At 41.1% G+C, this 14,262-nt stretch overlaps 1 long non-coding RNA gene across 1 annotated transcript in view; it reads left to right on the top strand.

The window, feature by feature from the left end:
* LOC112551757 overlaps window positions 1-14,262 on the top strand; it is a 34,470-nt gene that overhangs the window by 2,460 nt on the left and 17,748 nt on the right. Inside the window, exon 2 of the long non-coding RNA XR_003096071.1 lies at window positions 13,736-13,827. This is a non-coding gene — a long non-coding RNA (uncharacterized LOC112551757). The remainder of the gene's footprint in view (window positions 1-13,735; window positions 13,828-14,262) is intronic.

Below are 14,262 nucleotides of genomic sequence, written 5' to 3'. Positions count from 1 at the left end.
TGCTGACAACAGCTCCATTCCTAGTTTCCTCCCCGTCATTCTTACTGTTTACATTTCCTGTAAACAAGCTGCTGGGGAAACGGGGTAACTCTGCTGTTCATCAGCCAAGGTTGTGGCACCTTCAAAATGTGGAAAAGTAGTCAAGCATGGGGGATGATATAAAGAAGAGTTTACATCCTAAGGAGCACTAAATACGTCTTCAGAGAATTTTGAGATATCCCAAGGGATTACTTTTTTTCATGAACATTTAGCATTTGCAGTTAGAGCTACGTCAAACATGGAATGTCTGTTTTATACATGTTTTAAGATGTTTGTGGGGTTTTTTCCCCCAATTTGAAATGAAAATATTTCCCAAATTTTCTATGAATCAGAAATTCTAAAATATTGATTTCAGAACATTTTCACTTGAAAATTTCTTTTTGACAGTTATTTTGGGGGGTTTTCCATTTTAATGTTATTTTAACATAATTTCATGGCATACGAATAATACTGTGCATTTTATACATATTGCTATTATTGACTTATAATGTGACAGTTGAAATACTCTTTTTTAATCCATTAAGGGCAGCTGCAATTTAGGCTGGATTAAACCATTTTATCTTTACAAGATTTAGATGTATTCTGTTTGTAGTGAATCCTGCATTTTTGCAGGAGTTTGATTAGCCCCTCCCAGATCCTTAAATGCATAATAAAGAGTGAGTTGAACCCATGTTGTTTTGAGATCATGGCGTAAAGTCTGTGTTCAGCTGTGAGTTGCTTCTTCATCTGCTCATTTTGCAGGATGCAGACAATAAAAGTGCTTATATAATTTTCCAATGCTCCTCCTAAATTTTCCTGTGCATATATGTTCCTTTTACCTGCTCACAGCTTTCATGGTCCCTATGGACTGGAAATCTATAGTCTCTCAATCTATATACACTTGCTTACCATTTAACCCTTCATTTCCACATGGCCTGTTCCAGTTTCTGCTCATCTGTACCAAGTGGTGAAAGGCCTATCAACTGGCATGCTGCTAGCTAATCAGAGGAACAGACAAGATCTGGTACCTTTTTGATAGGAACTTGGCAACGGTCATGAAATTGGAAACGCCCCTGAAAATCCAGCTCCCGCAGACTCATGTTGTTCTCTGTGACATCATTTTGAACACAAAATGTCAGATGTTTAGACCTGCAAGGAAGTGAAGAAACTGTTCCAGGAGTGATGCTGGAGGAGATCATGATCGACCTGAGGGGAGAGTCCACAGAACAGCCTTCAGGCCTGACTGTCGTAATGTAGCTCCTGGATGAATTTTTGGAGGACCAATCTGGGAATAGGGCTGGGGACTACCTGGAGAGGGAGGTATTTGGTTTCATGCATACCACCCACTTTCTCCATTATCATTATGGCAGAAATTGTAGCACAGCAGGGAGGGCTTTGAGAGAGATACCCCACATCATTACTCTTATGGAAGATATTACAGGTCATTGCTTTGTTCCAGGTGATGGGATACTTTTTTCTCATCATCCCACCAGTGCATATGATTCAAAGTGTGTGTATGGTGGGAAGGGGAGAGGGGGGAGGAAGAAGGGGAAATAGATGCAGTTTTTTTTCTTTTACTATTTTCTCAAGTTGACAAAGAATGGCTTCAGGTTTAGTGAGCGTGGGTATATATATTAGCAAATATAGCTCTAACTCAGCCATACCGATACAATGCTAAGAGATTTAGACCTTAACCAGCGTTGAAGTAATGTCTCTGGCAGAATGGATTTTAAGTCCCAGTGGCTGAATCAAGTGGGAAAGTTGCTTGTGGACTTTATTGCTTTCTGTTCAAGTTCCTTCTGCTCTTGAGACATTGTCTGGTCTGTGGTAGTTGGAGGAGTGAGGTGGTGAATCAACTGCTGTTAATAAACTGTGGCAAAATGTTGCAGTACTAGAAAAAGGAGATATAAGCTTCTCTGTAAATTAATTATTTTAAAATAAAGAAAGTAAATGTGTGGGCACGCAGAGAACTCTGCCAATTGTCAGAAATATCAGTTGCAGCACAAAGGGGAGGTGTGGAAGGATTTTTGTAGGCCTCTTGGTGGATATTGCCCAGCCCTAGAAAGTATAGTGTAATTATGTGCATGAAAGAGGAAGTGTCTATCTGGCTAGAAATACCCCAAAAGGATGGGAAGTCTGTGCTAAAGGGAATATTTTCTTGACTCTGAGTCTGATCCCTAAAGGTCAGATCTAAAGGGCTTTTGCAGAGCTGTTTATTATACTTAATCTACTGCTGTGTTCAGTATAATTGAGTTCAGTCAATCTTACCAGGCCTTTTCAGTTCCCTCCTATAGCCACTAAAATCTAGGTAGTCCTTGCTATGTAGTAAAGGTAGAATGTGTGCGAGTAAACATCACAGCCCAGAAATTCAAGACAGTTTCCAGTTTATGGAACGGGAATCAGACTCGGGCGATGCATTTAAATTCGGTTAGTGCCAAAAAAGTACATTATACTTTTGCTCATTATATCCCAAATAAAGTGCCTTTTCCTAAGTGAATAACACTTTAAAAGAAATATAATGTGAGTAAATAGTGGCATCAGGGAGATGAAGGGCGGTGCCAGAAAGAATAGATGTGAGATTGAAATTTGGTAGTAAGAACTGGGCATCTAATAGCAGAAAAGACCAAGGAAAGGGAGAATTGCTGTATGCCAGTCACTTATTGGCAGTGCAGTATAACATTGATAATTTCCCAAGGCAAATATTATTTTAAAATCTTAATAATAGAATGTGAACATCACATCTGACTTCTGCTTTCACGTATTTTGAAGTAAATATAACTAACTGTTTCCTCCGGTTTAAAAGGACATCTATACTCTGTAAACACTGCTATATAGTACTGATACAACAGTCTTCACTTACAGTCAAAGTGTTCCTTTATTTAGTTCTTTGAACTTCTGGCCTATTGCAGACATGATGATAATATAATGGTTGGATTTGAACTTTGCAGACATTTCAGAAATCTGTCATTGCTTTGGTGTCAGTAACTCTGTGCTGTAAATGTTGCTAGTAATTTGGGAGGGAGGAGATTTTACGAAAAGATTAATTTATAATCCTAAATTACATTTGAAAATTTATGGGGAGTATGGGAGAGAGGCAACACAGGAGAAGACAGAGGTTTTTTTTTTTCTTTCTTAAAGTCAGAGAGAATGGAGAACTTGTTACCAGTTTTCACTAATATCTTGCTCCTTCCTCAAACTTCAAGTTTTCTTTTTTAAGCTGCGAGCGTGATTCTTTCCAAGGTCACTTTAGGTTTAGTTTACCAATATGACACATGCTAGAAGTTAATTTAATAACCTAATATAGTATTTTTTTTAAATAACCCCACAAAGATATTGCCAGTGTGATCACATCTCTCTGAAATGGAAATCAAAACCACTCAATGTCTTTTTTGTCAAACTGATTGCATCTAATTGAAAAAAAAATAGAAATCACACTGGTGCAGTCTTTTCTTCCCATTAACATGCACTGCACAAAATACTGCCTAATCTAGCAAAGAATGTTGCCTTGTATTATCTTCTCCCTCATAAAACTGCTTTGCTTAGATGAAGTTGAGAGAAAATCTAGGACAGGAAGGGAAACAGCATTTTCCTTCCCAAATAAGTCATGATTTATAATTCATCCATATATTTCCTTTCCTTCATAAGTGTAGCCAGCTACTGAAGCAGAAGTGCCTAGCCTTTGGCCTTAGCTTGCCACTCTGATTTCTTGGTAAATAGATAAACATGCCTATAAGATTAAGTGACAAATTCACATCAGCACCCAAAGCTGTCTAATCAATACCACTAATCCATCAAAGATTACAACAAGGAACCTTGTGTTTCAGTCCTTTCTTTCTGGCATTAAGTGTGAACTGAAATAGAAAAGAATCATCTTTTCCAAAAATAAAATGAAAGAAAACTCTTAGGACAAGAAAAGTATCCCTTAATTTTTTTAAGATACATTGAAAATAATCATCCTTGGTGTGTATCTGCCAGCATAAACCGATTCTCTTTTGAAGAAAATTAAATGTAATAAAACATTTGACAAACTGACCAAAATAAATGAAATGCTTCATAAGATGACAATACAGCAGAGGCAGATAAAGTTAAGTCAAAACCAAATCATATGAATTTGAGTAGAAGAAATTAGACAAAATACAAGCTGAATCTGAGAACAACGATTAAAGTCAAGGCAAATGATTGTCCAGAACAGACATGTTCAACTTCCAGCCCACGGGCCAGATACAACCTTGGAGCCACGTCATCCAGCTTGAAGGGCTCCTCACAAGTCTAAAACTTTGGTGGCGGAAGAGCAGGGCAGCCTTAATCGCTACTTCCCTGCTGCCAAATTTCCAGGCTCATGGTTAACCCTATAGATTAGATAGTGTGGCCATGTGCGCTAGACCAGATGTATTGGGCTGTGGCAATGGGATGCCCGATCTGGGTGTGTGTGGCTGGGCAGAGACAGTGCAGGGCTGGAGCCAGGTTAGCAGGGCCACAAGGTTTGAGCACCAGTGGCTTAGGACATAGGAGCTTCGTTAAAGCCCATTACAGTCAATGAGAGTCTTTCCATTGACTTGAATAGGATCTGGATTTCGCTCTCGTTGATGGTCCAAAATCTCTGGAGCATCCTTGCTTCCAGTGGTAATGGGTTAAGGACTTTGGTTGTAATCCTGTATATGTAGGGATCTATTGAATTCATGGCAGAAGCAGACTGTGCGGTGTCATGACCCAAAAGGCATGATTGTGTGTGTGCGCTTCGGCACCAGAATTATCCCCGTCAAGTTGCAGAGCATTGCACGGGAGTGTTTCCTGTAGCAAGAGGAAACCCCGGTGCAGGGACCAGTTTCCCGCCTTTTCTGCAGCTTCTTTTGCAGAGTACATTGCTCATGTTGCAAGAGGAATGCACGGTGCAAAAGAGTTCCCACCACCGGTATGCAAATTCGTTCCCCGTGATTGGCTAGTGCTAAATTATTCACACGTGGCGGCTAACGATTGGCCTGTTAGCCGTATAAAAGGCTTGAGCAGTTTCCGCCCAAGCCGAAGAGGACTCCACATCCATCTCGTGGGGACTCTGGGTACACGGCAGGGTAATAGAAACCCTGTGTGAGATCCAGAGGAGCGTGGTGGCCTGATCCACCGCCCACCTCTTCCCGTCTTCGAACGCAACTTTTATAAGACGTACTTACGATTTCTATTTTGGTGGCTCGTTCACCCAGAGCATCCGGAGCTCTGCACCGTGGAGCCTAGCAACCTCCACGAGACCGTCTGTGTTGTCTGTCTGTAACCGCAACTGAATCAAGTTTTCCAGCCTACACCACTGCCATCTCGGTGTAAGTAAACAATCTTTAAAACTACCGCTACGCGTCCGTGCCTAATTCCAGTTCGACGGCCTTCCCTCTCCGCCCGGGCTGCTGGCCACAGCCCGCGTGAAGCGCGAAAAGGGCTCGGGTTGCTCCCGGCCCGCACATGCGGCACCTCCTTTAATCTTGCAGGTTCCCTTGCATGCCCCTCCCTGCTGACTGGCGGAGAGGCCTTGCCACTTGCTTCTGATCGGCAGGGAGGCGAAAACCACAGTTTTAAATATGGCATCGTTTTTGCCTCCTAGCCAATCCGCACCAAGCAGCAGGGCCACCGGGGCCCCTCGGTCAGTTAGCAATAGGGGAGGGGAGCAAGGGAACCTGCAAAATTAAAGGAGCTGCTGCATAGCCTGCTTCCACTGTGAATTCGGTAGCTCCCTATGTATATGCTTCCCTGTTCAAGTAGTGCCACTTTATGTGCCACTGTATGTGAACAATAATAGTTCATTGGTTGAAGTTGCTCATACGCTTGGGAATTTGTAGAATCAGGCCTTGTACTGATAAGACATAAGAATGCTATTTAAATAATGTCAAGTTTCTAAAATAAATCTGACAGTTACTACAGGAGGTGCATTAAATAATTTTGATGTACTCATATACCCAATGTAATGTATTTATTGAGAATAAGTGATATTTTTCTTTCATTTGCATGTTTTCCTTTTGCTTTTTTCAGCTTAGATTTTTTTCTGCCCTGTTATGGTATTTTTATTTATAATTAAAAACGAACAAGAGAAATGTAGCTTTCTATAAATGCTCTCAATGAAAATAGAGTTTAAAAAATGTAATATCTGAGGAGTCCTTCAACTGACTTCAGTATTTGTTGGATCAAGGTCATAATGAACTGGTACATTCCCTTACAACGATATATAGGACCCTAAAGGCTGCTGCAATCATTTACTTTCACTCCCTGACTCTTTTAGAGTTATTTGCTTGGTTACAGGAGATGTCAACAATAATGCAGACAGGAATGAAATTTGAAGAAATTAACATAAATAGTGTCAACATGCTGTCTTGTGATTTAATGCCAGTTTCTTTTGAATTTCATTTTATTACTATCAATATTTCCCTCTGATCGTCACTACTGAAACATAATTTCAACACTGAAAATTAATTTCATGTAAATGTAATGTTCTGTTCCATCAGCGATGAAGGGTTCATTCAGTCACTCCCCCCGTCTTCCCACCCATTATGTTAGCTTTACAGCTCATTTTCTGGACTTTCACACCCACAACATTTGCAAGAGATGGAATAATACTATGGTATTTCATTTAGCCTTTGATAACTCCACTCCATTGGGTTGTGAGAAAGTGAAAATTACTAAAAAAAAGAAAAGAAGACATCCAATTTAGAAAACTATCACTAAATGTTGAACTTCAGGGTACACAAAGTATACTAGGACTTGTTTAGTGAAAGGCAAGGCACTGTGGCACCTTAGGGCACGTTCCCATGAGTGGGAATGTGCGTTTCCCCAGGGACAACTAGAAGTGGCACATACCTAGTGAAGACTGGGACCAGCACCTGGGCTTACCAGCAGCGTTACCTAGGGTCCTGGGGCTGCAGTGGTTGTGATTCTGTCTCTTGGAGCTTGGGTGGCAGCCAGAGCATGGCTCTTCCCAGCCAGGCTTTGTTTTTGGGCAGTGCACGCTGCTGCCATGTGTGCCACGCTGGTTTTTTTTGTTTCTTTTTTGGGGGGGTTTTGGTGCATTTATTTATTTTTTTTGACACTGGGATCTCCTGGGGCCAAAAAGACCTGTTGTGCTGCAAATTAACAGCATGGGGAATGTATGCATGTGCAGCACACGTGGTTTGCGGTGCCACAGACTTTACATGCATGTACGAGGGAACATGCCCTTAGAGCAGGGGTGGGCAAAATGCGGCTCGTGGGCCAGATGTGGCCCTCCAGGCCATTCTATCTGGCCCACAGGGCCCCTAAAAAATTTAGAAAATTAACATTTGGCTACCCCTGGCTGCCTGTCAAGTGGCCCTCGATGGCTTGCCAAAACTCAGTAAGCGGCCCTCCACCTGAAATAATTGCCCGGCCCTGCCTTAGAGACTAACTAGTTCAGAGAGGCATGAACTTTTATAGGCAACAGCTGACTTTGCCAGATGCTGTGAAATGAACATTGGAAAGAGAGGGTTTTATAAACAAGGAAAAGGGACAGAGGCAGGGCACATGGTTAAGAGGGATGAAGAGTGGGTTGATAGGGCCAGCTGAGATGAACAAGGCACTTGAGTGACACTGGAGTTAAAAGCTTGTCCAGGTAATGGGCTAAGAATCCATAGTCCCTGTTAGATTATTAAGTCATCCCCAGACCAGACTGTGTTCTTATTCCACACTTCTATATTCAAAGTGGCTTTTCAAGTTCTTTTGTTTCAGTACGGTTAATCTGAGGTCAGTGATGAAATGTCCAGGGAAGTTGAAGTGTTCTGCCATCAGCTTTTGTGTTTCTGGAATTGATGTTGAATCAGTGTCTATTCATTCCTTTATCTAGGGATTGTCCCATATATCCAATGGAGACTGCAGAGGGACTGTGTGAACAGGTGATGGCATATATAACATTTGTGGGGAAGCAGGTGAATGAACTCCTGCAGCGTGTCCAGATGAGCGCAGACGTGCGGTCTGTGGTGCCACACACCCCTCATGCAGGCGTTTTCCACACTGCTACTCCTGGGGTAAAAAAAAACAAACCCACCATGCCAAAAAAAAAAGCAGGGTGGTGTATATGATGGCAGTGTACTCTGCCCAAAACAAGAGCCGGGCCAGCCAGAGCTGCATTCGGCTGCCAGCCAAGCCCCCTGCTGCAGGGGTGCCATGGCTGCAGCTTCTGGAGGCCCCCAGGACTGCAGGTAAGGCTGCTGGGGTCAGCACAGTTGCTGGCCCCAGCCTGTCTTGTCCCACCCAGGGTAACCTGCCAGGCGCCAGAGCACACGTGGCATAGGCATTCCCTGGGGACAAGTAGCAGCAGTAAAATGTGTGCCGTTGCTACTTGTCCCCAGGGAAACACAGATTCATGCTCATGGGGATGCACCCCTGATGTTATAATTTGTGTTGTTTGGTCCAGTGACGATGTGGTCTGTGCTGATGAGGGGGCACAGCTGGCAAAACCATCTATATTTAATTGTTTTTGGACTATGACTTTAATGAGTTTTGGACCAGGCTGTTTTTTTAACTTTAATATGCTTTGGATCATGCCTTAATTTATTTTTTTTCTTTTCACTTTGTTTGAATAATAAAATACAGAGATAATGCCTTTGTTTCCCAATGAAATATTTCTGTGGTCAAAGATTAATATCTCTGTGGGTCTGAAAGCAATTCCTATGTAAACAGCATATGGCCAAACATGAGATTGGATATATTTTTTAAATATGTGATTTAATTGAACTTCCAGGAGAAATTCTGCCTTGGAGTTTCTGACTTGGTTTGTGAAGAATATGGAAATAGCTACATCATTCTGTATGAACACTGTGCATGTCTCTATGTGCTTGCTTATAATAGATTATTTGCCACAAAGTAAAATCAAAAGAGGTTGTTAAAGAAACCAGGCAGAAAAGGTAGAACAAAAACAAAGGTAGATTAGGGCTCATCCCTGGAAATACTTTTACACAATAGGGATTATAACTGTGAAGAAAGTCTCCCTCATTCCAAATCTGATGACAGGCAGGGATGTTTTTGCCAAAGCTGAGAACAGGGAGATCAAAGGGCATCAATCTGTTTAAAGATCAGCCCTTCACAGAGGGAGGGGGCAGTGGTCAGCTGTTGCAGGCTGACACAGATTGACTGAGAATTAAGAGCTGTAATTTGGCCCCGGAGAGTGAAGGTGGTGCCAAGGTCAAATCACATCTCTGTAGGGACTTGAGAGAAAAGCCAAGAATTTGTGCATATATGTATGTTATTTTGAATCCATTATTTTGAATCCATTTACCTAAGTTGGGGGCAAAGCAGTGTGTGCATACATATTTGCTATTTTGAATCCATTACCATGAATGCTGCATATCTTTGGGCAAAATAAATCAGACTTCATTCTGTAGAAGCTGTCATGGCATATTATTATTGTCTGTAGCTTCCTGAAGGAAAACACGCAAAGGTGTCAAGTCCCTTAGGCGAGTGAGGTAACACCGTCAGCAACAGGGGAGTGTATCCCAGAGTCCCAGTCAGAGAGTGATAGTATCATAAGATGCTTCCCCAAAGGGACTTGCAGGCATAGAGAAGCCTCTTGAAAGAGGTGTGTGTACTCAAGGTATTGCAAAAGTCTCCGAAGGGGCAGCTTAACAAGGGACTGTGACATTGCAAATATGTAGTTCTTTCCACTCCCTCCATGGGCTAGGAGAGAATAGATGACTCTTTATTGCTGTCAGTTTGCTGATAACACTGTACCTAGACAATGACTATAATCAAATCTCATGCTTCATGGCTTCAGAGGTCAGGAAGGATTTTTTTCCCCACAATGTACAATTGGCAAAATGTTCTTGGTTTTTGCAATGCCTTCCTTGGAGTCCTTAGGCAAGGATCAAAGGTAGAGATGGCATGGAGCAGAGCTCTAGAATGGTACAAAACCATCTTTTTCACAGACACCAGGTTAGTGAATCTAGCTCACATATGTAGGGTCTGGCTGTTTGCTGGATCTTGGGAACAGGAGGAAACTTTCCTGTTAAGTCAAGATTGTCAGGGATCCAGGAAAGTTAACACCTTCTTCTGCAGGTTGGGGTACAGATCATATGCATGAATATAATCTTGCATAATTACTGTATTTACTGAATCTGAGATGACTGTGGAGGGTATCAGACCTTGTGGTAGACCAAGGCAACACAAAAACTGATCTGGAAGGGATTAGCAAAGATTTGTCAAGGTGGAAGGAGTTTGCACAAGGTAGGAGGAGTTGGAAGGCTGTAGTTAAGGGATTACAGCCCCCCCAAGGCCTGTGAGACCAGAGAGAGAGAGACCAATACCTTTCTTTTTCTTTTTTTTTTTTGGCTATGGATAACAGATTTGCTTACCTTTTTAATAAGTCATTTCTTACCTCTAGTAACATCTTTGCGTGGAGTAGGAAGTGAAATAATATTACCTTTAAATTGGTGATTGTTAACATTATGGGTCTGAACATTTTTATATCTGGATTGGTTCATTTCAAGGGCACTCAGTTCACTCAATTTAATATCTCGAGAGAGAGCTGCTTTGGTGTCAGTTTGGAGTACCTCTAATTGCAGCCCGAGGAGCTTTTAAACTCCACCAGCCTCGCAGTTTGTATTCCACTGAGTGGCATAAAGTTTTATAATGACATAGAAAAACACCAAAACAAACCCTAAATTAAAAACAATGTTGAGGTTGAAAAGTCAATTTCTCAGAAGTTAGGAAAAACCAGTATTCAAGTTTCCTGTGCAATCCTAATTTCAAACCCCTTGTGTTTCTGAATCTTGATAAAGGCTTTTCATGACTACTTACCTTTTTACCCATGTGACCTCAGCTTCATTCAGTGTAAAGAATGGGTGGTGCTTACTAAACAGCTAACTTGTCAATATTTCTTTTTATCATCATTCAGCGTGTGGCCTTGTGCATTATTTACTTCATACCATCAAAATCCTGGACTGAATACAAAATTATTAATTTCCTTCTGTGCTTTCCTACAGTGCTCTCAGCATAGCGTCTTAGTGAATGCTACTATATTAATCATTGCAAACCTGAATGAGAGCAAGAAGTATCATCATCCCTACTGTCACCCTGGAGAACTGAGGCACAGAGATTAAGATCAAAATGATCAGAAGAGCCAACTAATTTTGGGTGGCCAATTTCAGATGACTAGGGTCTAATTTTCAGAGTGTTTAGGATATGGAATTTTATATGTTCAAAGAACAACTCCTATTGACCTCAATTGCAGCCGTGAGTGCTCAGCATTTCTGCAAATCAAACCCTAAGTGTCTCACATTGAATACACAACTCTGATTTATTCCCTGAGCACGATCCATACTGTTTGCTGAACAAAGTGGGGGGTCCTGTGTTTATGATCATGTAGTTAAAGTCTGTATGGTGATGCATGAGCCTAAGGGGGCTGAATTAAGCATGCATGAGCAATCTTAATGCTGATAGTTCCTAACTGCTGAGTACTTGACTTCCTAACTTCTAAAATTGTCTTTCAATATTGCTACATTGAATGTAACTTAGAAATCTAGTGATTTCTTTATAAAAGGACCTGCTAAAATTCGATCTTGTGGCATCATCTAGACCTCCCACACTGGTCATCAGTGGGGTTGGGACCTTAAGTTCCTCAGTACACTCTTTTATTACTTCAGATAATGAAACAACTGCAACAGATGACAGTCAGAGGGGAATGAGACACAATTTGCCAGTCATTTCATATCTTTTGCTAGACAGCAAAGGAGTGCAGAGTCTAACTCCAGGTTCGACAGGGTTATAAATCTTTTTCCTGTTTCTTCAGCTTGTCCCATCCCCTTCTGTTTCTGTGTTCTGTTCCCTTTTGTGCCCTTTTCTTGCATATTTGTGCTCTCTCTCTCTCTCTTACTCTTGCTCTGCCCTCCTTCCCCCAATTCCATACTTTTGCCCTTTCTTCCCTGTCTGGTGCTGTTATTCTCTGTTTTTCCTTTCCTCCTCCCACAGCTGCTTCCCCTTCCTCTACTCATCCTTCTGGGACTTCTATTTCTTCTACTCCCCGTCAACTCTTTGTCTTCTTTCCACTCTCATTGATGTCAACTTCTTTTTTTTTCTCTCTTTCTACACTTGGAGTAGGTTCTTGCCCACTCGTCTCCTGAGCTAAATTCCTCCCTGTACTCTGAACCTTGTATCTATTCCTAACCTCACTTCTCTGTGTTCTTTTCAGGTGGTTTCTACTTCTTCTCCATTTTACCTGGTCATTAATAGAGGGAGCCCTGAAAGAATAGTATAGGCAGTTTTCCCCCTCTCCATTGCATGGTCTAGCTACCAGAAGGAATCATTTCAGGAGATGTCCTGCTTGGCCCCTGCAGTGCTGGGTTTGGCATGGATGGCGTGTGCACATTCCCAGCGGCATGCTGGGGATACAGGGGGTTCAGTGCAGGTGGGATCTTCTAAAGAGAATTTAGCTGTGATGCTGTGACAAGTCTCTGCTGAACATACACCTCCAGCAGTAAAACTTGGGCCAAATTTAGGCAGCATTTCACAAGAAGAGGAAAAGATATATCCCTGACACTGGAACATCCTCCTCTGCCAAATTACAAGATCTCGTCTCCAAAGCATGAAGGCACTAGATTTTTTTTTCACTGAGATACTTTAACCTAGGCCAAACGTATTTTCCTTAACCTTGTTCTGACAAAACTGAATTGTTACAAAGATTTTCCAAAATAAAGCAAAACAAAAAAAAAACAGCAAACAAACAAACCCAAACTATCCCAAGGCAGGCACCCAGCACAGGACTTTTCATCCCAAAGGGTACTAGGCAATGTTACAAGCAAGTGGAAAGCTGGGTCTTATAAGACTGTTAAGAAATATTAACTGTAGGCATCACTCCCTGTGACACCTGTAATAAAGATTTTTGCTTCCTGGGGTGAGATGCAATATTAAGGTTTCAGGGATAAAAAAAAAAAAAAGAAATCCCCAGAAAGTATGCCAGATACTCTTCTGATTTCTCCTCTATATCAAAAACTGCTAGGGGTTGACTTGGCAAGGGGCTGGAAGACCCCTATATTTTCTTTAAATCAATGTCAGTTAAAAGCCCTTGGAGCTGCAATGGATCAGGCTATAACTGCTCTACAATGTAGCCTAGGTACTTTATTCATTTCCTATTTCTTTTGGTTCTTGTTGAGACTTATTTATTGTGTTTTTCTGTTTTTTTGTTTGTTTGCACCATCTGCTTCTTCAGGGTCAGCATAACTGTCTCTTAATGTCTTTACTTCTGTTACCATCTGGTCAAGTTTATGGAGGCATTTCTGCATTGAACTCTCCTCTTGGGATTAAGCCTCTTGTGTTGTATTCTTGTTCTGCCACAGGCTTTTCTCAACCTCAGGCAAGTCACATACACTGCTGTGTTTGCCCTGAGGTTTCTAAAGTAATTTAGTAAGGATGTGGGTTTATACGACCAGTATTTTGCAGGCCATATAGATTACAGGATATCTTTTAAAGGACAGAACTGGAGGTTCCATCACTTAAGTCATTTAAAACTATTCTGGACCAAGCAGTAGAAAATACATCCTAGGAAACAATTGCACACAGTTATGGAAATGGACTGAGATGGATCCTCTTTGTCCTTGATCAGTGCTCTTCCTCCCCTCCTTTTCTTTTCCATCAAACTATATGAAACTAAAATTTGAAAGTAAGTCATAATTTTTTATATGGCGCTGTCATTTGGTTCTATTTTTCAACTGAAAAGCACTTTCTTCTTTTTTCTATCTAGAAGAAAATTGAGCTTCCAAGAACTTGATGTGCAAACTTCACTTTTGCATCCTACAAAATTGAAGATGCTTAATGGAGCTGCAAGAGAAAGAGGTACTTTTGACTATGATCAAATTAAAGCAATTTTAGGCACTCACTTTGGGTCTAAAGAACCGAAGGAATGCAATCCATAGTGGCTGCTAGAAGCACCAATTACACATAGTTTTTTTTCTGAATTCATTGATGATAGATCTTTATCAAATTTTAAAAAAAACTTAGGACTTTTGCTTTGAAATGTTGAAATCTGGGACTTTGAACAGTCAATTTATAGAAATTAAATAGAATCTGGATATTTAAACAATAGTTCATCAATTGAACATTGTACAGTCTAAATTCTTTCCTTTGGCGAAATAAAACAAAAATGGTCATGATAATTTTTAAAAGCATGATAGTAACTTTTATTCTGTTAACCCTTTTCTTTCTCTAAAACTAGTAATAGCCATGCTTTCCCTAGGAATACAGGTGGATGGATGCTAAGGTCAGTGTGTT

This window comes from Alligator sinensis, unplaced genomic scaffold, assembly GCF_000455745.1.
Source record: "Alligator sinensis unplaced genomic scaffold, ASM45574v1 scaffold1176_1, whole genome shotgun sequence".
In the NCBI taxonomy this organism is placed as follows: Eukaryota; Metazoa; Chordata; order Crocodylia; family Alligatoridae; genus Alligator; species Alligator sinensis.
The sequence above is the reverse complement of the archived record's forward strand: the minus strand, read 5'-3'. Positions and strand labels throughout refer to the sequence as shown.